The 21,969-nt window shown below is 39.5% G+C and overlaps 1 protein-coding gene across 3 annotated transcripts in view; it reads right to left on the bottom strand.

Moving 5' to 3' along the window:
- The window catches only part of WASF2 (WASP family member 2), an 85,925-nt gene extending 64,159 nt beyond the window's left edge, over positions 1 to 21,766 (bottom strand). Inside the window, exons 1-3 of one of the 3 annotated variants that reach the window (XM_074305655.1) lie at positions 21,558 to 21,742; positions 8,561 to 8,680; positions 7,408 to 7,519 (exon numbers count right to left, since the gene is read on the bottom strand). The gene's annotated coding sequence lies outside the window, so the exon portion shown is untranslated. Of the gene's footprint in view, positions 1 to 7,407; positions 7,520 to 8,560; positions 8,681 to 21,557 lie in introns of all 3 variants that reach the window. The other 2 variants (XM_074305654.1, XM_074305653.1) reach the window with 2 other exon arrangements.
- Between the last annotated feature and the right edge of the window lie 203 nt (positions 21,767 to 21,969).

The following is a 21,969-nucleotide window of genomic DNA, read 5'->3' as shown; positions in this document are numbered from 1 at the left end:
TATTGATCCTAAAAGAGGGGAAAGGACTCACATATGCAAAAATGTTTGTGGCAGCCCTTTTTATATTTTGTAGTACTTTTTAATACTTTATGGTGCTCTAATACTCTCTAATACTCTGTAATAATTTATACCAGTAGTGTCTAATAGTAGTTTGAATGGGTTTAGGGTAAGCAGCTACTATTATATATGGGTTTGAACCTATTTCTCCACAGTACTTTGTACCATACTAGAGGCCTATCATCCGGTTTTAGGGTTTGACGGAAGCGATAAAATTTAGTAAGGGGGGTAGGGAGTTTTAGCGGTAAAAAAATGTTATAAATTATTATAAATTATTACAATCTATTAACACGCACGCACGCACACACATACACATGCACACACGCATATGCGCATACATTTGAGCAACCTGTATTCATTAAATCCTAAACAAGAAAGGAAGGAATCGAACCCCAAAAAATTGATTTCAAGTCAACCCCATAACTTTTATGACTTTCTCAAAAGATATTAGTAATAATCATTACATAAGTTTGCCATAGTTAACTTATAGGTTTAAATCCTGTATATCTTATCATGCCTTATCCTATACAAATGGGCTTTCAAGATGCTACTTCTCCTATCATAGAAGAACTAATATACTTTCATGACCACACACTAATAATTGTTTTTCTAATTAGCTCATTAGTCCTCTATGTCCTTATCCTAATACTTACAACAAAATTAACCCACACCAGTACTATAGATGCTCAAGAAGTTGAAACCATTTGAACTATTATGTGGAAACTGAGTTGATGCCCGTCAATTGGGGAATGGCTGAATAAATTGTGGTATAGGAATGTTATGGAATAGTATTATTCCATAAGCAATAAGGCTGCTTTCAGAAAAGCCTGGGAAGACTTAAATGAACTGATGCTGAGCAGAACAAGCAGAATCAGGAGAATACAGTACACAGTAAGAACAGCAAGATTATATCATCACATTAACTGTTCTCAGTAATGTGGTGATTCAAGACAATTCTAATAGACATGGAATAGAAATGCCATCAGCATCCAGAAAGGAAACTGTGGAGACTGTATGAGAATCGAGGCGTACTATTTTCACTCTTTTTTGGTTTGCTTTTTTTCCTTCATGGTTTTTGCCTTTTGTTTTGATTTTTCTTTCACAACATGACTAATATGGAAATATGCTTTAAATTATTGTACATGTAAATTACCTAAGTCAGAATGCTTCTGTCCTGATAAGGGTGGGAGGAAAAAAAAATTTTAAACTCTAAACCTTATAGAAATGAATACTGAAAATTATCTTTACATGTAATTAGAAAAATAAAATACTGTAGATTTTTTTTTAATTATGCTTATTGGATAGCAAACACCAGCACTTTGGAATGTAGAAATCTGAAATTATAACATAGATTTCTTGGGCTCAAGTGTATGCTGTCTAGTCGCATTTCATTTCCATCCACCAATAAGCACTTATTAATAAGCATCTATTTTGTGACAGTAACTCAAGCTACAAAGATTAAAAATGAAACATATCTCTGTCCTCAATGAGTTTACATTCCACTGGAGGAGATAACATGTAAATAAATAGATAGTACAAAATATAAGATAACATTTTTTGAAGTTGGAGGCACATATATCTGGGAAAAGTTCATGGAAGGCTTCATATACAAGAAAAGTGGGAACTTTTTTTTTTTTTTTTTAAACTAAGGGCCATTTGGATATTTATATCATCATTCACAGGCCATACAAAAATTATCAACTTGCAGAACTCAAACAGAAATCAAGCAGTGGGAGGTTGTTGTACCTACCTTTCAGCCCATTATCATCTGTGATTGCCTTAGCCAATGAGCTGGACATTCCTGAGGTAGAAAATGTTACTTGAAAGTTTGCAGATAACAAATCACTTTCAGAATATAATATGGAGATTATCCAGCAAATTATACTGAGAAGGAGCAGTCAGAGAAGCAGAAGGAAAGCCAAAAGAGCAGTGTAACAAAACCTGAAAGGAGACATTGTCCAGGAAGAAACTTTAAAAAAATTAATGGCATAAACAATCTTAATTGGGGGGAGGGAGGAAGATGGGGAGAGTTGAAGAAGGGGTATGTTCAGCAAATAATTCTTCTACATTTTGGGAAGAAATCAGTTACACCTAAGAGGCAACAAGGTATGCTAGAAAGAGTACTGAGTCTGCAATCAGAGAACCTGTGCTGGTGTCCCTGCTTTGTTACTTTTATTAGCTAGGTAACCCTGAAGTCATTGAACCTTTCTGAGCTTCACTTTCCTCATTTATACTTGCACTACACTTATAAGAATAAAATGAGATCTATGTAAAGTGGTGTGTGAGCTATTATTATTATAATACAACGTTAGCTTCACATCACTTATTCATTAAAGCAGATACACGAACCCCAACCTAGCAAAATAGCTTGAGAGCATTTTGTTAGCCTTGTTCCATATTTATTTCTTTGGACTCTGTCAATTACAAAGTAATAAATGTGTTTTTACAAAACAACTCCCATTGAGATTGCCTTTTTTCTCACTTACTCCAAATTTCTGAAAATATACATTCAATTACCCAAAAGTAGAAAAGGCTTATTTTCCCCATTGACAGTGCAAACACTGAAATGAAGTTAAGCCACCAACAGACAGCTTCATGAGGCTAGCAGAGATTTCAACGGGTCACCCTTCATCTCCCTGCCTCTAAGTAGCACCCTAATAAACAGTGATTTACTCTAGCGAATCCATTTCATCTCATTTCTCCTTTTAGTTCTCTTCCGCAAAAGGACATCAACATAAAGGACCAATATCTAAACCAAGGAGTCTTAAAGGGGCAGAATGTCATTAGCTGATCTTCCATTAAAACTAGTGTAGAATACAATAGAGTTTCCTCATCATCTAATCTAAAGGGTCAAAAAGAATAACTCTTCCCTTTAGGAGAACACAATAGAAAGTGCATGTCACATCAGACACCTCCATAAAATAAACATTATTTCATATATGAGCTGTCCAAATAATAGTATGACAGTGAAACTGCTGACCACCAGCAACAGAAATCAGAGTTTAGCCAGCCTAATGAAAATTCTTTGGAGGGAAAGTAGAAGAGAGGAGATATGACTGTTGTCCTCAAATACAAGGTGGGAGAGCTATGTAAAAAAGAGATCAGAATCATAAAATCTCAAGAACTACAAGGAACTTAATCCAACACACCTACTTTACAGATGAAGAGATTGAGGCTCACAGGAGAAGACCTACTCAAGAATACACTGCTAGACAGTGGCTGCTACACTGGGCCTAAAAATCTGATGTCTGATTCCCAGGCCAGCACTCTTTCCCTCTATCTCAAAATTAGATCCAGAAAACAGAGGAGGAGTCACGAGCAAAATTTATAGTGACAAATTTCAATTTTATAGTTCATATATATAAATATATATATATATTACAAATAATATATAAATATTCAATTTATATATGAACTTCATAACAATTAGATCTCTCAAATACTTCAAGTAATTTTCCTGGTGTGAGTACTCCTTTCACCAATGTCGATCTATAATTCTACTATTCACTGCAGCCAAAAACATCATCAATTTGCAGTTAGTATTAACTACAGTTAACATAAAACATCATTCATTACTAAAAAATTTTCAGCAGCTCCCTCCTGTCTATCAACTAAATTATTTCTTGAGATTCGGCTACGTTGGCCTATAGAACACAAACATAAGTCTGTCACTGGCCTGGACTCAAAAACCTTTCTGATAGAACCTCTGGAATAGCTTTAGAGAAACTTGGGTAATTTCTACAACAGAATGAGTCAATGAATGAAAACCATTTAGGTGCTTACTACAAACCAAGCATTGTGTTAACCAAACCAGAATATAAACAGGAAAGTTAAGTAGTCCCTGGTTCTCAAGGAGCTCACACTGTAATTGGGGGAGACAATACTACCGAGGGGTTTAGTCACAGGGCTGTCGTGTGAATGGCAAGGCCAGGGAATCAGCAGGTCAGATGGCAATCGATGCCCAGACGTATGGAAAGCATATTGGCAGGAGAGCTGGTAAGGCCCAGTGGTGGGAAATGTTACATCAAGGATTGTAGCTGACTTCTGTTCATATAATCCTGATGGGGGAAAGAAGAGGCACAGAAGAAGGAACAAACAAAGGGAAGTTTTGGGGAGAAGAGTACAACCTGTAGTGCTAGTTCTAGGGAAAGGAAGTACATGTATCTCAGGTTATTCTAAACCTGTTTACTGATTACTAAGTAACCTGTCAATAGCCAAGTCAGATCCCTTCTCTCCTCTCTATTCTCACTGACAATACTCAAGTAGAGGCTCAAATTATTACCTTAAATTACAATAACTTTTTTTAAAAATAAATTTTTATTTCTTTGTTGGTTTTTACATCACCTAAATATTCCTCTCTATTCCTATTTTTTTCTCTCTCAGAGAACTATCTCAACAACAAAGAATTTTGTAAGAAAAAAAAAAAAGAGGAAAAAAATCTGCATAGTTGATCAATACAGTGAAAACAAACTGAAAACATATGCAATGTTCCAAACCCATGGTTCTCCCACTTCTGCAAAGGAACAGAGGAGACATTTTTTCAAAATTCTTCCTTGGGATTAGGCTTGCTATCTGTAAATTTGCAGCACTTAATTTTTACTTTTGTGGTGATTGCTCTATCCATTTAAATTGGTAGTCCGAGCAGTTTCTAACAATTCTCTCCACCATCTTCTCAACAATGAGAAGATTCAGGTCAGTTCCAATAATCTTGTGATGATGAGAACCATCAACACCCAGAAAGAAGATTGTGGGAACTGAGTGTGGATCACAACATAGCATTTTCACTTCTTTTTGTTGTTGCTTGCCTGATTTTTATTTTCTTTCTCATTTTTTTTTCCTTTTTGATCTTATTCTTCTTGTGCAATAAGTACATATGCCTATATTGGACTTATATTAAAAAATAAAAAAAAACAATTCTCTCCTCCTCAATCTCTTCTTTCCAGCCCACTCTTCATATCTTTATCAAACTAATATTCTTTATGTGTAAAATGTCATCTGTCTATTGAAAAATCTCCAATGGCTCCTACTGCCCACCCAATAAAAAGCATTGCCAACTCCCATTCTACCTTTCCAATCTTCTGTCATACTCCTCCTCCCTACTAGGTATGACACATTCTAGCCAAGTGGACAATTCTGGTCTCAGTAATGCCCTGCATGCTTTTATCTTCATTCTATTGTTCACTTTCTTCCTTTGATCAGCAATGTCTTCCTTTCCTGTTTTCGGAATTCTTATTCATCCTTTAAAAATCGTGGGGCAGCTAGGTGGCACAGTGGATAGAGCACCAGCCTTGAATTCTGGAGGACCGGAGTTCAAATTTGATCTCAGACACATAACACTTCCTAGCTGTGTGACCCTGGGCAAGTCACTTAACCCCAGCCTCAGGAAAAAAAAAAATCAACTTGTATGCTGCTTTCTCTGTGAAGCCTCCTTTCATGAGAGTTAGTAACTAACTTGCCTTCCTTGGGCCTTATATCACACTTTGTTTTCTGCCTCTTTTACTTGCCTAGTGTTATCTGTAAACAGTCATGGAGAACCAAAAGCTCTAAGAGGACAAGGTCCAAGTCTTATCTCTACTTTTTATCTCTTCCACAACACAATGCTTTATATAACAAAGGACTACAATCATTCTCTGATTTGTTGCTAAGGTGGCCCTTGAAATGAGACTTAAAAGAGTTGGAACTTATACTTCAGGACTAGTCAGGCTAGCTGACTCTGGAGGGCTCTTCTCACCCTAAAGTTCAATAAACGTTCAATTTTAGTAATAAGACAACTGGAACAGCAAGGATCCCACAGAATGAGACTAAAGTCTATCACACTTAAAATTTTCATAAATTACCTGGAAATATCCCAGAATTGCAGATGGTCGTCTCTGTGCTGTTTCTCACTCTAATGGGTCTGCTCCCATGATTCAGCTGCCTTTTCACCCTGGAATTTCCATCAATGCCTAGGCTGTTCTCACTCCAAAATTCCTCTGCTATGAAAGTCCTCTTCTCTATTGGTGAGTGCCTTTCATTTTCAGAAGGAGCCCAGGGCCCTCAATGTTGGCCTTCTGACTCTAAGAACTTTTACCTTCCTGTTCCCACACGAGTACCCTTAATTCCTTCTTCTTGCCACTTCTTTTTATGTGGGGGCAAAGATTCTCTTTGCTTATATTCGCACCTTCAGTACGGAGCAGTGCCTGGAACACTAGATGTGCTTAATAAATGCTTATCACCTACCTACCTACCTAATGAAATGCTAAACTGAAAGGAATAAATTTTAATAGATCTTGCAAAAAAGGGCAAAAAAATCATCAATGAGGGCAAATATAAGGCTGGGAGACATGGGAGAAAGTATCTAAGCTATATTTAAGAAATTACACTTCCAGTTCTAAGTTGTTACTGAGTCCTGGAGCGATAAGAAACCAGATCTCAAATACACTGGCCTAATCACAGTTCATACTTAAGATTTACAAAGGGCTTTCTTCACAACAACTAGAAATTAAGATGGGGAAACTAAGATGAATGAGGGTGATTTGCCAAAAGTTGCTGAGTGACTGTCACAGTAAGAAGTCAGGATTCTCAGAACTATAGCTCTTGTGTCTCTCAGACCCAAGTATTGTCTTCTACAAAACATTGTCCCCTCCTGTATAATGTACACCAACCCAAAACAGAAAACTATGAAACACCAGATATCTGAAATTAATATATTCTACCAGGGCACAAAACTAAAGCCTCTGCATCCTTAGCATATCAGATGTACAGTTTTGGTCATCCCATTTCCAAAAATAAAAGCAGCTGGAAAAAGCACAGAGAACAACTAAAACTATCAAAAGGATAAGAGGTCTAATTAAGGAGGAAACACTTAAAAAACAACAACAAAATCTTCAAGTGGGAAAGAATAGGAAACAATGGATGTGATATAACAATAATAATGGTAATAGCTAACATTTATACAGTATTTACTATGTGTCAGGCACAGTGTTAATTAGGTACAAATTATCTCATTTGATCTTCCTAACAATCCTGGAAGGTTAATAGTATTAGCATTCCCATTTTACAGATGTGAAATTGAGACAAACAGGATAAATGACTGGCACTCTGTCATGTAGCTACTCCCAAATAAGTGTGGTTAGGGCAAACACAGACATGTTTACCAAGTCCCAAAAGCTAGACGCCATAGGACAAATAAAAAGTACCAAAAGCCTTGGGGTTCTAGTACTGACACTAGCCAAGTGTCTCATCATCATCAATCAGATTCTCAGAATCGTAATTTCCTCTAGACACAATGAAGGGGCTATTCACTGCACCTTATTGAACTAACATTTTATATTATCTAATTCTAATTAAGGAAAGAGGAAAGTTACATACAGATATCAGGGCAAAAGCCAGTCCTGCTTAAAAACCAACATAGGAGTTTTACTGGTGGTCCCTTCCCAGTTCTTGTAACAGTGGATATCACCCTCTGAATACCATCAAAGTTCTATGGAGATTAAAAAAAGAAAGGAAAAAACTTAGAAATGAGGTACAACATAAAATGTAATGCATCTCTCTACATTTTATTGTTTAGAATGTTTATTATTTCAGGTGCTAGGAATGAAGAGTGAGAAATATTCACATAAACTTCCTGGTGCCAATTTATTTGGTCCAACCCTGATCATTTTGATATTAAAACGGTGCAGGTGAGAAAACCCTTTCTACCAATGAAACCAAAGGTGACTATTCTATAATTTATGTTCTCAGAGAGCTATGTGGGTGGGGCTCCTCTGGCTAACTCCCATGCATGAAATGCTCTCCTTCCTCACTGCTAGCTCTTCATTTCTTTGATGTCATTTACCACTCAGCTTCAATCTCACTTTTAGAAAAAGGCCTTCCTGGGTCCCTCAACTGCTAGTGCCTTTCTCACTGAAATGACCTTCTACCTGTCTCAATGTATCTTCCATGTACTAAGTTATTTACGTGTTGTCTCCCCAGTTTCAATGTCAGTTCCTTGAAAGCTCCTTTAGGATTGTTTTTCACCTTTCTATCAACAGCAATTAGCATGGTATCTGACACATAGGAAAGACTTTAAAAATGCTGAGTAAAAGAACAGTTAGCTTGCTCAAAGGCACACTACATATAATTCACATTAGAGGGAGGACTTCTATCCAGGTTTTCCCAACTCTGAATGCAGCTTTTTACCCAATATAACATGCTGCTTGTGTGTCAACAACAAAGTTTAAATTTTGGTGTAAGCCAATGTCTTGTCTCTATATTTTTCTTTTTCTTTCTTTCTTTCTTTCTTTTTTTTTTTTTTTTTGAGGGAATTGGGGTTAAGTGATTTGCCCAGGGTCACACAGCCAGGAAGTATTAAGTGTCTGAGACCAGATTTGAATTCGGGGCGTCCTGACTTCAGGGCTGGTGCTCTATCCACTGCGCCACCTAGCTGCCCCTTGTCTCTATATTTTTCAAATGGAAACCACATTAACTATTTCTATTATTGCACCATCCTTAAAAATCAATCGAAAGCATGTTAAATACTTACTATGTCCCAGGCACAGAGCTACTGTAAACTAAAAAGAGACCTGTGCTAGATAATCCAACAACTAGGAGAGTCTGCCTTAGGATCCTTCATAGTTTAACTGGAGAGAAGAGATCTGGAGTTCTGAAAGCAAAAAAGACAGGCAAAAGTTAATAGCTAGCCTCAAGATTTTGTTCTTATTGGTATGTAGAAATTAGTACAAAAGCAAATTTCCCAGAGATTTTCATATCTGAGAATTTCTCTTCCGAATTCAATAATTTTAGTATCTATTCTACTCTTTTCTCATTCAATTCTGTTTGGTTTCTAAGTTAAGAAGTGTGTTTCATTTGCATAAATGGTAACTATTCTGAGATAAGGAGGTGGGCTTTACCATTCATAACTATACATTTAAATTCTCTAGAGTATCATTCATACTTCAAATGGAGCAGGAAAAAATACTCATTCAGTTTCTCTTTAATGGTGACTAACACATGAATGATTATAACATTAGGCTCTGAAGGGCTGAGGGTGGTCTTCAAATGCCAGCTATCAACTTCAATCATTTTAAGTTCAATACAGAGCATACTGACCCAAGGGCCACTGCCACTTCCTTTGACCAATTTCACCCATGGTGAAAAATGGGAAGATTATAAAACATGCTATTAACTGGAGTTATAAAGTATCTGTGTACAGTGCCATCACAATATTAAAATGTTTTACCAAATAATCTCAGAATAGAAATTAGCAAGGAAGCAACCCTTTTACCAAAACTCAATAATAGCTGTTCTCTAGGCACTGATTTTTCTAGCTAAGAATATGAGCTCTTGGGAGGGAATATAAATGTAAGGGAATGGTAGTAGTTCTTTACCCCTATCTAGTTTTAATCAGTAGCAGAAATTGAATTTACACAGATCTGCATAAATTATTCAGTTGTCTGTGCTTCTCTCATACATTTAAACTTAATAAAAACTTATTAAAATAAAATTTAAACTGAATAAAAATAACTTGGCTATCTTTAAAATTGTCATATCTTGATTTCTTCCCTCTAACCCTCTTTTCCTTACCAAAATGGCAGAGAAGAACAAGAAAGGAAAGCTTATCTATCCAGCACATCAACAAGTGACTTTTATACTACTCTTTATGGCTTTCAAATAACTTTCTTCACAACAGGAAGTTTGTGAAGGAGATGATACAAATTTGACTCCCATTTTACTAATGAGGAAGCTGGGAACATTTAGACATTAAGTGGCTTGCCTAGGTTACAAAGCTAACCCTTGCATTAAAACTGGAATTCAGTTATCTCATTCACCTTCCAACCCTCCTGCTATACACTGGCCTGCAGGCTACTCCTCCAACACGCCCCTCATTCCTCATCTCTATATCCAGCTTCTGGGCCTCTGCATAGGCACTTCTCTGGACTTACCTGGGATGTTCCACCCCTCTGACCTTTAGGGCTCGGTTCTCCATATTAGTTCTTTACTCAACACCATCCCCAGCTGCACTAATCCACCCCTCTCTCCAGATCATTTTCCCCTACTCTGCAAACATCTTCTACAGCCTCAAAGACTAAGGATCCTTTTTTTTTTTTTTTGTCTTTCTCTAGAACCTAGAACACAATAAGCATGTGAATAAATGCTTGTTGATAGACTCCAAATCCAAATCTTTCAACTTCACCACATTGCTAAGGCTGCATTCATTGCCTTTTACTGCCCCACTTAACCCAAATGTCAAGATATCTCAGCCCTAACAGAGAAGAGAAAAAAGGTAATTAAAGAAAGAGTCACAGAATAAGAGGAGAATGAATCATCACAATTATCATAACTCACATTTACTTAGGCTTACAAAGTACTCACCAAATATTTCATTCAACACCTGTAAAGCATGTACTCTGTAGAAAGTACTACAAAAGTACGCAAGGGTCAGAGCTCAATATCCATGCCCCACAATCTCATACCATGCAAAGCATAGATTTCAAAGTATCCCCACCCTAACCTCTGCACCATTTCCTCCGACCCAAGCTCTATCATTCCTTCCTTTGCCTCTTCCTCTCATTTCCAATGTGACTGTTGGCAAATCCTTTGCCTTTCTAGGCAGATGAAGGTGAATGTGGCTGCCTGAGCAGAAGACAAACTCCCTGGCATACCCTCACCAACAAGACACCCAAGTATGAAGCAGCATGAATCATGGTCAAGAAATCCAAGGAGAAGAAATGATAAAGGCCTCATTTCTAATTATATAGAGAACTGACTCAAACTTATTCAAGCCATTTCCAATTCATAAATGGTCAAAAGATATGAACAGACAATTTTCAGATGAAGAAATCGAAACTATCTCCAGTCATATGAAGAGATGCTCCAAATCACTATTAATAAGAGAAATGAAAATTAAGACAACTCTGAGATACCACTACACACCTCTCAGAGTGGCTAAGATGACAGGAAAAGATAATGACGAATGTTGGAGAGGATATGGGAAAACTGGGACACTGATACATTGTTGTTGGAACTGTGAACAGATCCAACCATTCTGGAGAGCAATTTGGAACAATACTCAAAAAGTTATCAAACTGTGCATACCCTTTGATCCAGCAGTGCTACTACTGGGCTTATACTCCCCGGAGACCTTAAATGAGGGAAAGGGACCCAAATGTGCAAAAATGTTTGTGGCAGTCATTTTTGTGGTGGCTAAAAACTGGAAACTGAGTGGATGTACATCAATTGGAGAATGGCTGAATAAATTGCAGTATATGAATGTTATGGAATATTACTCTTCTATAAGAAATAATCAGCAGGATGATTTCAGATTTATTTTTTCTCATTTTTTTCCTTTTTTTATCAGGTTTTTTTTTTGTGCAGCAAGATAATTATATAAATATATATTGCTATATCCGACTAATCATTTTTTTTTAACCATGTTTAACATATATTGGATTACTTGCTATCTAGAGGAAGGGATGAAGGGAAGGGGGGGGAATTGGAACACAAGGCTTTGTAAGGGTCAATGTTGAAAAATTAACTTTGCATATGTTTTAAAAATAAAAAGCTCCAATAAAAATATTTTTTAAAAAAGAAAGAAATCCAATGAGAAACTACAAGAGGCTTCTTCCCCTAGAACTGGACACGTTGGCCAGACTTTTCTGGCTATAAGCAACAGGAAATGGGTGGTGGTGGTTGGTTCAGTTGTTTTAGTGGTATCCAAGTCTCTGAGTCTATTTGGGGTTTTCCTTACAAAGATACTGGAACGACTGGCCATTTCCTCCTCCAGCTCATCTTACAGATGAAGAAATTGGGACAAAAAGGATAAAGTGATTGGACCAAGGTCACAGAACTAGTTAAATGTCTGAGGCTCAGGTCTTCCTGATTTCGGCCAGGCCTGGCACTCTATCCTTTGTACCACCCAGCTGGGGAAAACAGAGACCCTATAGGAAATCCAAAAACAGTGGCAGGTAATCAATCTCCCAGGGCTATCAGAGACAGTACAGGTAATGTCTGAAGGCTTCCCCAGAGAAAGTCCCCAGGGAAGGGACACGAGGAGAAGGAGAGAGTGAAGGGACATCTTAACTCCAGGGTTAAAAACCTTGGAAGTTCCAGGGAGCAGTGGGCAGAGATCAGCTATTAGTACACTGCCACAAGGCAACACTGGTCAAAAGTGGGCACTAAAAATGCAGTGCTCAGCCTCAAAAATTCAGATGGAGATCAGTGCAAGAATCCAGAAGACAAAGGCCAAGACCAATCAGGGCTCATCTCCTTACCCAAAAACACAAGGAGTAGGACTGGAAGGGGAGGGGAAGGGGGAAGTCTGGTCCTGGCCCAACACCCCAAATCAGGAAATACAAGCTGTAAATGAGTATATAAAGAAAACACTAATACCAAAAATTATTATCTATCTAAGGATCCCTCCAAAAGAGTGAGTATCTCTGTAACAGCTGGAAGCAGAGATTCAATAGGAAAAAATGGATTTTTCACAAGGACTAAATGAGTATTTAAAAGAAATGAAACAAGATAATATGAAGCAATATAATAAAGCAAAAATGAAATTAAACAAATTAAAATAAAAGCTTTACAGCAAAAGATTTGAGAGAATGAAAAGCTTAGAGAAAGAGTTCATCTTTACCCAAATAACAATCCCTGAAAACTGTAATAGACAAAGTAATCAATAACTATATAAAATGAAAAAAAAAAAAAATCAAAACACTGAAAGTAAGAAAATATAAGATAATTGACCTGAAAAAATGATTTAAAGTTTAATTTTTAAGAATTTAAAGATTTAAGAATCAACAGACTCCCTGAAAACTATGATTTTAAGAAACTTGGATACTATATTTTAAAAAACCATAAACAAAAACTGCCCAGACCTACCTAATCAGGGCAAAGTGAAGATTGGAAGAATCCACAAATTTCTCTGTAACAGATAAAGATATTGTATACAAGATAAACAATTGATAGATACATATATATATACACACATATATATGTACATATATATATATAAGCCATTCTTCAAATATAAGTAGAGCAAACAGTTCTCAAAAGAACTGTCAACTATGAACAACCCTAAAATTGCACCTTATACCATAAATTAGGAAAGGTAACAAAAGATAAGAATATTCAGGACTGATGGGATTGTAGGAAGATAGGAACACTATTATATTGATAGTAAAGCTGCAAATAAGAATTTTAGAAAATAATTTCAAATTAAACAAACTAAGATGTTAAGATATCTATATCCTTAATTGCAGAAATTTCATTCAAGCTTATAACCCCAAGGAGATCATTGATAAGAAGAAAGTCTTCATATACAGCAAAATAAAGGGAGTACCATTTGTGACTGTAAAGGATAGAAACAAAATAGATATCTATAGATTGCATAATAGCTAAACAAATTGTGATATATAAAGCAATGGACTATTAATTTATTTAAGAAATGACAAATGTGATAAAGAGTTCATGTAGAAATATCTATATGAACCAAAGCAGAATGAGGTTAAATAGAGCAAAAACAAAACAAAAAACACAATGACTATAACAATGGAAATGACAAAACCACACACAAAAAAATCAAAAGTGAAAGTTGCAAAATTATAAAGAAAAAATATGACTCAAAATCACAAACATGAGAAAACATTTCTACCTCCTCCCTTTGTAGAAGAATTTCCCAAATGTTGCACATTGCATATATTTTCATTTTTTTTTAATGTATTGATCAGTTGTGCTGAACTTTTTTCCTATTTTTTTCTTTAAAAAAAAAAGTTGTTCTTATATGAGATGACTGTGAGGAGAAGAAGGATATTAAGGAGAATTATGGGGCTATAATAAAACAAAAGACATCAATAGAAACTTCTTTTTAAGGATCTACTTGAAAGAAACCCCAAAAGAAAAAGTCCCAAGAAAATCAAAGCCAAAATCCAAATCAAAGAAAAAATGTTGTAAATATTCAAAAAGTAGTTCAAATATCAAGGAAATTAAGATCACACAAGATCTAGTAACCTCAAATGTAACTAAGAGAAGATCTTGGAATTCAACACTTCAAAAGGCAAATGAGGTTTACTACCAAGAATAATTTACCCTTCAAAGCTGAATACAATTTTATAGGGAAACAAATTGGCCTTTAATAAAATAGAAAATTTTCGAGCATTTCTGACTAAGAAAGGAGAATAGGAACTCTGAGATGCACGTATGGGAATCTAGAGAAGCCTAGAGGGTAAATTTATCCAATCAATTATATAATGATATAATGCAAACATTCTAATGGAGGAAAAGAAACAATCAACCCTTAAAAACCTTAATGTCTTCAAAAGGGAGTTAAAGAAGAAAAATAGAGGTATTAGGGATAGATTGATTTGGTTCTATTCAGAGTTTAAGAAAGAGGGGCAGCTAGGTGGCGCAATAAATAGAGCAACAGCCCTGAATTCAGGAGGACCCGAGTTCAAATCTGCTCTCACACTTAACACTTCCAAGCTGTGTGATCCTGGGCAAGTCACTTAACCCCAGCCTCAGAAAAAGGGGGGGAAAAAAAATTCATTACAGAGTTTAAGCAAGGAAAGAGAAAGGAGGGTAAAAAAAAAAAGAGAGAAAGAGAAATACACACCACTGTATTTTTACACTAGTAAAAAGGAAGGAGGTGCTATTTCTTATAATTGAAGTATATTTGAAGAATATCCAAATATAGTGGAAATGGTGAAGGAATTGGGACATCAGACAAACCTCATTCCTCTTAAATGGAAAAAGGAGGGTTGAATACACACAAATTCAAAGGGAAATGAGAAGGGATAAGAAAAGGGGATGAGTTAAGAGGGAGTATATAATACCATGAGGAATATCTACAAACAAAATAAACTTCCTGTTCCTGGAATGGGGATTAAAAAAAGAAAAAGAAAAGAAGTAATTGTCTCTTTGACAACTGAGGAATGAATGGCTGGACAAATTGTGGTATGTGATGTAATGGAATATTACTATATCATAAGAAATGATGAAAGAAAATTTCAGAGGATCTTGGGTAGTATGAAGTGATGCTGAGTGAAATGAAAAAAACCAGGAGAACAACTTATAATAAAGATGGCAAAGTTATAAAGAAAAACAACTTTGAAAGACTTAATGCAATAACCATGTCTCCACAAGAATCATGATGAAGTATTTTACCTCCTCCTTAAAGAAAGATGATGAGCACAAGATACAAAAATATACAGTTTTGGACCTGGCCAGTGAACAACATTTTTTGATTGTATTTATTTATTACAAGTAAGTTTTTCTCCTCTTTCTCTCAGTTTTTAATTGCAGGAAAGGTTAGCAATAATGCTTTTTAAAAGAGTAATTTACCTTTTTTTTAAATTAAAGACAACAAAAGTTCAGAAGAAAGTACAGAGAAGCAGGTTAGTTTTAAGAGAAGCATGAAGAATTTATTATATACTTTTCTTTAAAAATAAGCAGTGGAGATTCAGTTTTACACAGGATACTTTTTTATGTTCTGCAGTGTAGATGAATTGCTCTTTTGGGCAATGTTTTAAGTTCAGACTAAAATGTTTTAAACTTCCAAAGAAGGGGGAAAAAAAGTTTAAAGAAAAATCGAAAATAAAATGTATGAGTTAACCTGGATAACCTCTTTCAGAGCTCTATCTATGATGCTACTTCTATAACTATCACTTTAATTTGTCTTGGATCATTGGTCAAAAGGCTAAAGTGGAAAGAGCATGGCCTGTACTTCCCCTTGGAATGGATCATTCAAGAGTTAGGCAGAACTCTCCAATGCATATATAATACTGCCCTCATTTGCTACCCAATCACTATGAATGTAAGAGGGATGAGGTTGAGAAATCCAAGATTTTCTTCTAGTAATGAACTAGGGCTCCAGAACTATCCAATGAAACCATGCCAATTCCAGGAATGAACTATGACACAAAGACAGTTCTCCCACCTTATAATAAAGGGATCCCTTTACTCATTCTGCCGCATTCAATAAAGGAACAGCAACAAATCAGCCAATACTTGATATCAAGTATTATGGGATAAAAAAAAGAAAATACAGAACTTGTTCATCCTGGGATTATCTTGAACATCCCACTCCTAAGATACAAATTACCCAGTTAGGCTAAAATAACATTCCTGACCAATTCTACTACTGATAAATATTTTTGAATTATCAGAAATGTGTTAGGAGGAGGAGAAGCCTGGAACAGTCTGATCAAGACCTACTCCTACAGAAACCAAGAAAGAGACTTTTGTAGGGAAAGGAAAAGAGTAAATGTACTTTTTTAAAACATTTAGAATTATTCACAAAAGAGGGGATAGATTTTGGTATTCAAAAAAGATGGCTGGGTGGTATGCAGGCATCAAACAAAAGATTTTATGGGACTTGTATTGATAACAGCATTAGCTAAGTAATCAAGCTCTGGTGATACAGGTCGAACTCCCTTTACAAATATTATGTGCCCCTGGAAAAAGCCTATAGGACAAAATAGGAACTCTCATGTAAGGCATTTAATATAGCTCCAACCTATCTTTCAAGGCTGACGGGACATTACTCTTCATGCAATCTACATTCCAGCCAAAATGTCCTACTCTGCTGCTCCTCATACATGACATTCCATCTCCTGTCTCCATGACTTTGCTGGGGCTGTCTTTGTGCAAAGTGAGAAGACATGGGGAAATAAATATTACCAGGATCATTTGTTTTCTCCCTGGACCTTATAAGAAGTATAGCCTAATCCCTTTCCTAGAAATCATTTTGTATAAAATTTATATTTATTTTTCTGTTTATATGTTGTTTTCCTTTAGCAGAATGTAAACTCTTTGAAGAGAGGGAACATTTCATTTTTATCTCTATATCTCCGGACCTAGGACTTGGCACATGGTAGCCACTTAATAAATAAAATAAAAGCTTGCTTAATGAATAAATATAAACTGAACTTTAGCTAATACCAAGCCTATAGGAGACTTTTGTATTTAAATAAATTTTGTAGTAAATCCTTTTGTAAAGTGAATCATTATCCTTGATTTGTTTTATAAATCTAGATTTTTCATATTAGGTACACATAAAAGTGAAAAACATCAATGCTTTAAATTAAAAATATATTATAGCATATCTTTTTTTCCACATTTTAACACATTCTTTCCTAGTGCCTACTCAAAGCACAAAGAAGCCCCCAAGTTCCTAAAGGTTACTTACAACAGTAGGATACAAGTTGTAACAGATCCCATCAAGCTAAAAAAGGTCAGAGCAAATCTGAAGAAGCTTATACTAATTTACCCACCTAATTTTTGTTCAAGGACAAGTCATTTCTCTGGATTTCAATTTTCGTATCTGTAAATAAGGAAAGATTAGCCTAGATGATCTCCAAGGTCCTTTCCAGCTCTAAAACCTCTGATTGTAGGCTTACTAGAAAGTATGTTTAACTAACTTTTAAAAATAAACTCCACGTGCAGAACTACAGCAGTAATGATATTATAACTAAAGAACCATATTATTTGCAAATCAACTCTAAAATGCTAAAAATCTACAGATCTTCCTGGCTCTGCTCCTGAGAATTCAAGAGATTAGCTTTTCTCCAATACAAACAGGCAAATGGATGTTGAGCAATTCTCTCACTTACCAAAAATCACTACATAACATAAAATATAAAATAAGCAATTTCTTTTGACAACAAACATAAATTGAACATGTTATGGTGTTGTTCAACTGTAAAGTGCCTTTTGCCCTATCCTGTATTTAGATCAAGATTAATTCCTCTGAAGTTGAAACCACTAACTAGAATCACAGTTAAAATATACTACAAGACTGACTTCGTAATTATGTCAAGAGTTATCTTACTGATGAATCACCTGTACAGTGAAACGTTCTGAATTGTTTTTTTTAATTGTCTTGTGGGGCTTAAGTAAAAAATTTATTTGATCTTGTAATATAATTTCCACTGAACAAATTACAATTGACTTTTTCCATGACAGCAGCTTCTGACAGGGACAACTCAGAAGACATTTAAACAGGAATTAAGTTTCACATGCTTTCCTTCCTCCTTTAGCTATCAGCTTCTCTTTCTGGTGCTTCAACAAAGAAAAATGTGGTAGCTCTGCTACTTACAGACATTCATTCTCAGCAGTTTCCTTCTTGCCCCAGCTCCAAAAAGGCTTCTTCCCACCCCCCCAAACTCACATGAGAATCCTCCCCAAGCCAGGCCTGCCCATCTGCCCTGTGGTCTGGGTTAATCAAAGACTCTGAGATCCAGCGGAAAGTTGCAGTTTCTGAAGCCAAATTGAGCCCTGAGAAGGTACTCAACCTTCTGGAGGTCAGATAACAAAAAGTACAAAGAAACAGCCTGGCACACAGGCTTTTGTCCCAAGGACTCCAAACTTTGTACCAACAGGGAGTTGTACCGGAAGCCAACTCCGGGGAAATGCAGCCATGGGGAGGGAGGGAGAAGAGGAAGCTGTGGGGCAGGAAGCCTTCACTCCCATTGTTGGGATAACTTTCCTGAAGGCAACTCTTCTAACTATGGCTATAGGGACACCTTAGAATGGAGGAGCTGGCCTTTGTTTCAAGTCAGCAACTCGCTCAGTAGTTCCTAAAGGGCCTAAATGATGGGACCTAGCCCCAAAAGTCAGCACCTATCCCCACCTCAAAGCTCTGTGGACCCCAAGCACCAGGGACATACGTCTACCTCAGGACCCCAAAAGATCTGACCAGGTCCTTTGAGGAGGTTTTTCCTTAGACAAAGACTGCCCCCTTAACCTCATTAAGCCAGTATCTTCCCATGATAAAATGTGTGTGGAACCAGCAAATGGACTGGGGGTATCTGAGAGGCAGAAAAGTGAAGTAAAAAGAACAATGGATTTAGAATCAGAAGGTGCAACATTTACTAACTTCATGACCTTGGCAGTCACATTTATTTGAGCCTATTCCTCAGGCTCAGGGAGAACTGGCAACAGTGTGACCTGCCTCAAGAAGAGAACTGGCTTCCTCAAGGGCTCGGATGGACGAATACCAGACAGAGCCCCAGGATCTGGGAAATGACAAGGGTGACCCAGCCCGAGACCGACAGGAGGGCAGGGTCACCCTCACCCAGACTGGCAGCGCATGGGACACTCTCCGAGATCCCAGAGCCATCCAAGTGCCAGCATTTGGTAAACTGACAGCATCACGTGTTACTTCATTATGCCCCCAATGCCTCGCATATAGAGAACACTTAATAAATCTTTGCTGAGTAAAACAGAAAATACACAGCATTTTAAGTGTTCAGTAAGCCCAATCACATGCTCTCCTCCACAACTCCCTGATTCCCAGGGGCAGCACCCAGAGCCAAAGTGACCCAACCGCGTCTGCGAGGTTTGCGTCTGCATGGAACGCACAGTGGCTTCCCCCTAGGACCCTTCCTCACTCTTAGTGCAGCCTGGGCTAAGAGATGATATAATACACAGACTGATTTCACCCTTCACCTTCACACCCAATCCTACCTGCCTGTGTGGGAGGTGGTCCAGGTCCCAGAGAGAGCGCCCCAGGACTGTCCCACAGCCCCTCGCTCAGGAACAGTAATACCCTAACTGCCTCTGGGTTAGCTCGATAAATCTCCCTCCCCCGCTTTGTGTAAAGACCCTGGCAGTGTCCACAGCATCAGCCCTAGCTCTCTGCCCACCAGCCTCCAGCATCCCCATGGAGCCCGGAGATGCCTCCCCGGCTTTGGGATGGCTCTGGTCAGCCCGGCCTACCTCCCTCTCAGGCAGGGCTGACACGGGCCCCGCAATCCCACATCTTTAACATTCTGTAGGCCCTCCCCCAGCAACTCTTACTTCCCTATGGGGCAACTACAGGAACCCCTCCTCTGCAGAGTGGCCCTGGACAGTTCCCAGCTCTCACTGTGTCCCCCCCCCAGTTTGTGAGATAACTTTGTAATTATTTATGGTGCATCCTCTCCATGTGCTCCCTCCTTTATGGGCCTGGACTCTCTCTCTGTCTTTTTTTGCTGAGACAATTAGGGTTAAGTGACTTGCCTAGGGTCACCTAGCTCAGTTAAGTGTCCCGTTTGGACTTCGGTCTCCTGACTTCAGCCACTTGTAGCCCCCCCCCTCGCTTTATAGAAAAGTTTTGGGCACTCCCAGATGCCCGCTTCTCCATGGCACACTTCTCTTGGCAGCCCCAGGGGCACACACTCACTCACACACCACAGGGAAGGTCTGGATCCCCCACTTGTTTCTGGCAAGCGCTGTCTCCTTTCCTCTCCCATCTCTCTGCGGGGCAGCTCTTGTAATCCTCACCCCATCCTCATTTCCCTATGGTATATAGCTTTATAGTCCCCCCCACCTACCCCTCTTATGGACTCCCCCCTCCCCAGAGTGCCACCACCTCGTCTCACCCTGTAGGCAATCCATCCTGGCACATTCCATCACTCCTGTTCTCCCTGCGGGCAGGCCGTGCTACACCCCCACCCACCTGAATATGGGACCCCTAGCTCCTCATCGAGCCCCCCCCATCTTAGCTCGGATCCCAAAGCCCCTTCCAAGCACACACCATGCACTGCGGGTGGTGGGGGCATCCCCACGCCCACACTTTTCATGGGCTGGCCCAGTACTCCTCTCTCCCCCCAATCCGTGGGGCAGGCCTGAGAACCCTCCTCATTTCCCTCCTCCCTATCTACAGGACAGGTTTAGTCTGTGCCAGGCTCAGGCCAGGGCTCACAGTGTGCTCCTCTCCTCCTGTGAGGGAGGGCCTGGTGCCCTACCCGGGGGCCCCCATGGAGCAGGCCTGGACTAACTCTGGGGCAGCCTGAGCACGCTCCCTCCACTTAAGAAGTCCAGTTTAGTTCCTTTAAGAGACAGACCTGGTCCCCACCTGTACCTCCTGCCCTCCCCCCCTTCTGTCACCCACCAGCGTGACTCCAAGGCGAGCCTGAGAATTCCTCCTGCTCAGTCCCTCAAGGCTAACACCGCCCCTCCCCCCATCCCCTGCTGATTTCTCCCCGGGACAGCCCGAGATCCCCACTCAGTTCCCTAAGGGGCCTCCGTCACCATCCTGCAGTCAGGCCTGGCACCTCCTGCCCAGGGACAACCTAGTGGTCCAGAACAGCCTAAGCAGCCCCCCCCACCCCCCCTGGGCTCACTCCACCAGAACTTATTCGCCCATGAGACGGCCCGGGATCCCTACTCACTCTGGAACAGCTGGGACCCCCTGCTCCTCCCCTGAGAGGCAGCTTAGAACCCCCGCTCCTCCTCTGAGAGGACCCCTGCTCCTCCCCCGTGAGACAGCCCGGACCCCAGTTCAATTCCCCACGGGGCAGCCTACAACCCCCACTCCGCTCCCCACGGCTCACTCTCCCATGGAACAGTCCGGATCCCTGCTGACTCCCGGGTGGAAGAGTTTGGAACTCCGACTCCCTCCCTTGCGGGGCAGCCTAGAACCCAGAGCCTAGAACAGACTCCCGCCGGCTCCCTGTGGGAGCGGCTCAGATCTGTCCCCCGCTCGGACCGTGGGACGCCGGCCAGGCCCGGCTCGGCCCCGCCAGGAGCCGCCCTCTCCCGGGCCGGCGGGACTTGTTGCTCACCTGGCCTAGCGAGAAGCCCGCAGCTTCAGGGCCGGTCGCCCCGCTCTACCTGCTGCCCGGTCCGCAGGGTCGTCTCGTCCCCCCGGCAGCGTCCACTACTTCTGCCTGCGGTCCCTCCCTCAGCTCGCTACGCCCCCGGTCGCGCTAGCCAGATCCGAGTCCGCCATTACGCGCTCCCCTCCCGGAGACGTAGCCCCACCCCGACATCAAATCTGATTGGTTAGTGGCCCCGCCCTCTCGGAGCTTCCAGCTTTTTCATTGGCCTTCGTGGAGCGCCTGTCAAACTGATACGCAAAAGACGTACTCGGCAGGCACTGCCCCGGGAGCTCCACCCGAAAGACTTCCGCAAATGGAGTAAACAGGAGGGAGGAGACCAAATAAAGTTAGAGTCGGGGTACCAGGAAGTCAACTT

The sequence above is a fragment of the Sminthopsis crassicaudata genome, chromosome 3, assembly GCF_048593235.1.
Source record: "Sminthopsis crassicaudata isolate SCR6 chromosome 3, ASM4859323v1, whole genome shotgun sequence".
Lineage (NCBI taxonomy): Eukaryota > Metazoa > Chordata > Mammalia > Dasyuromorphia > Dasyuridae > Sminthopsis > Sminthopsis crassicaudata.
This window is presented reverse-complemented; position numbering and strand designations above follow the sequence as displayed.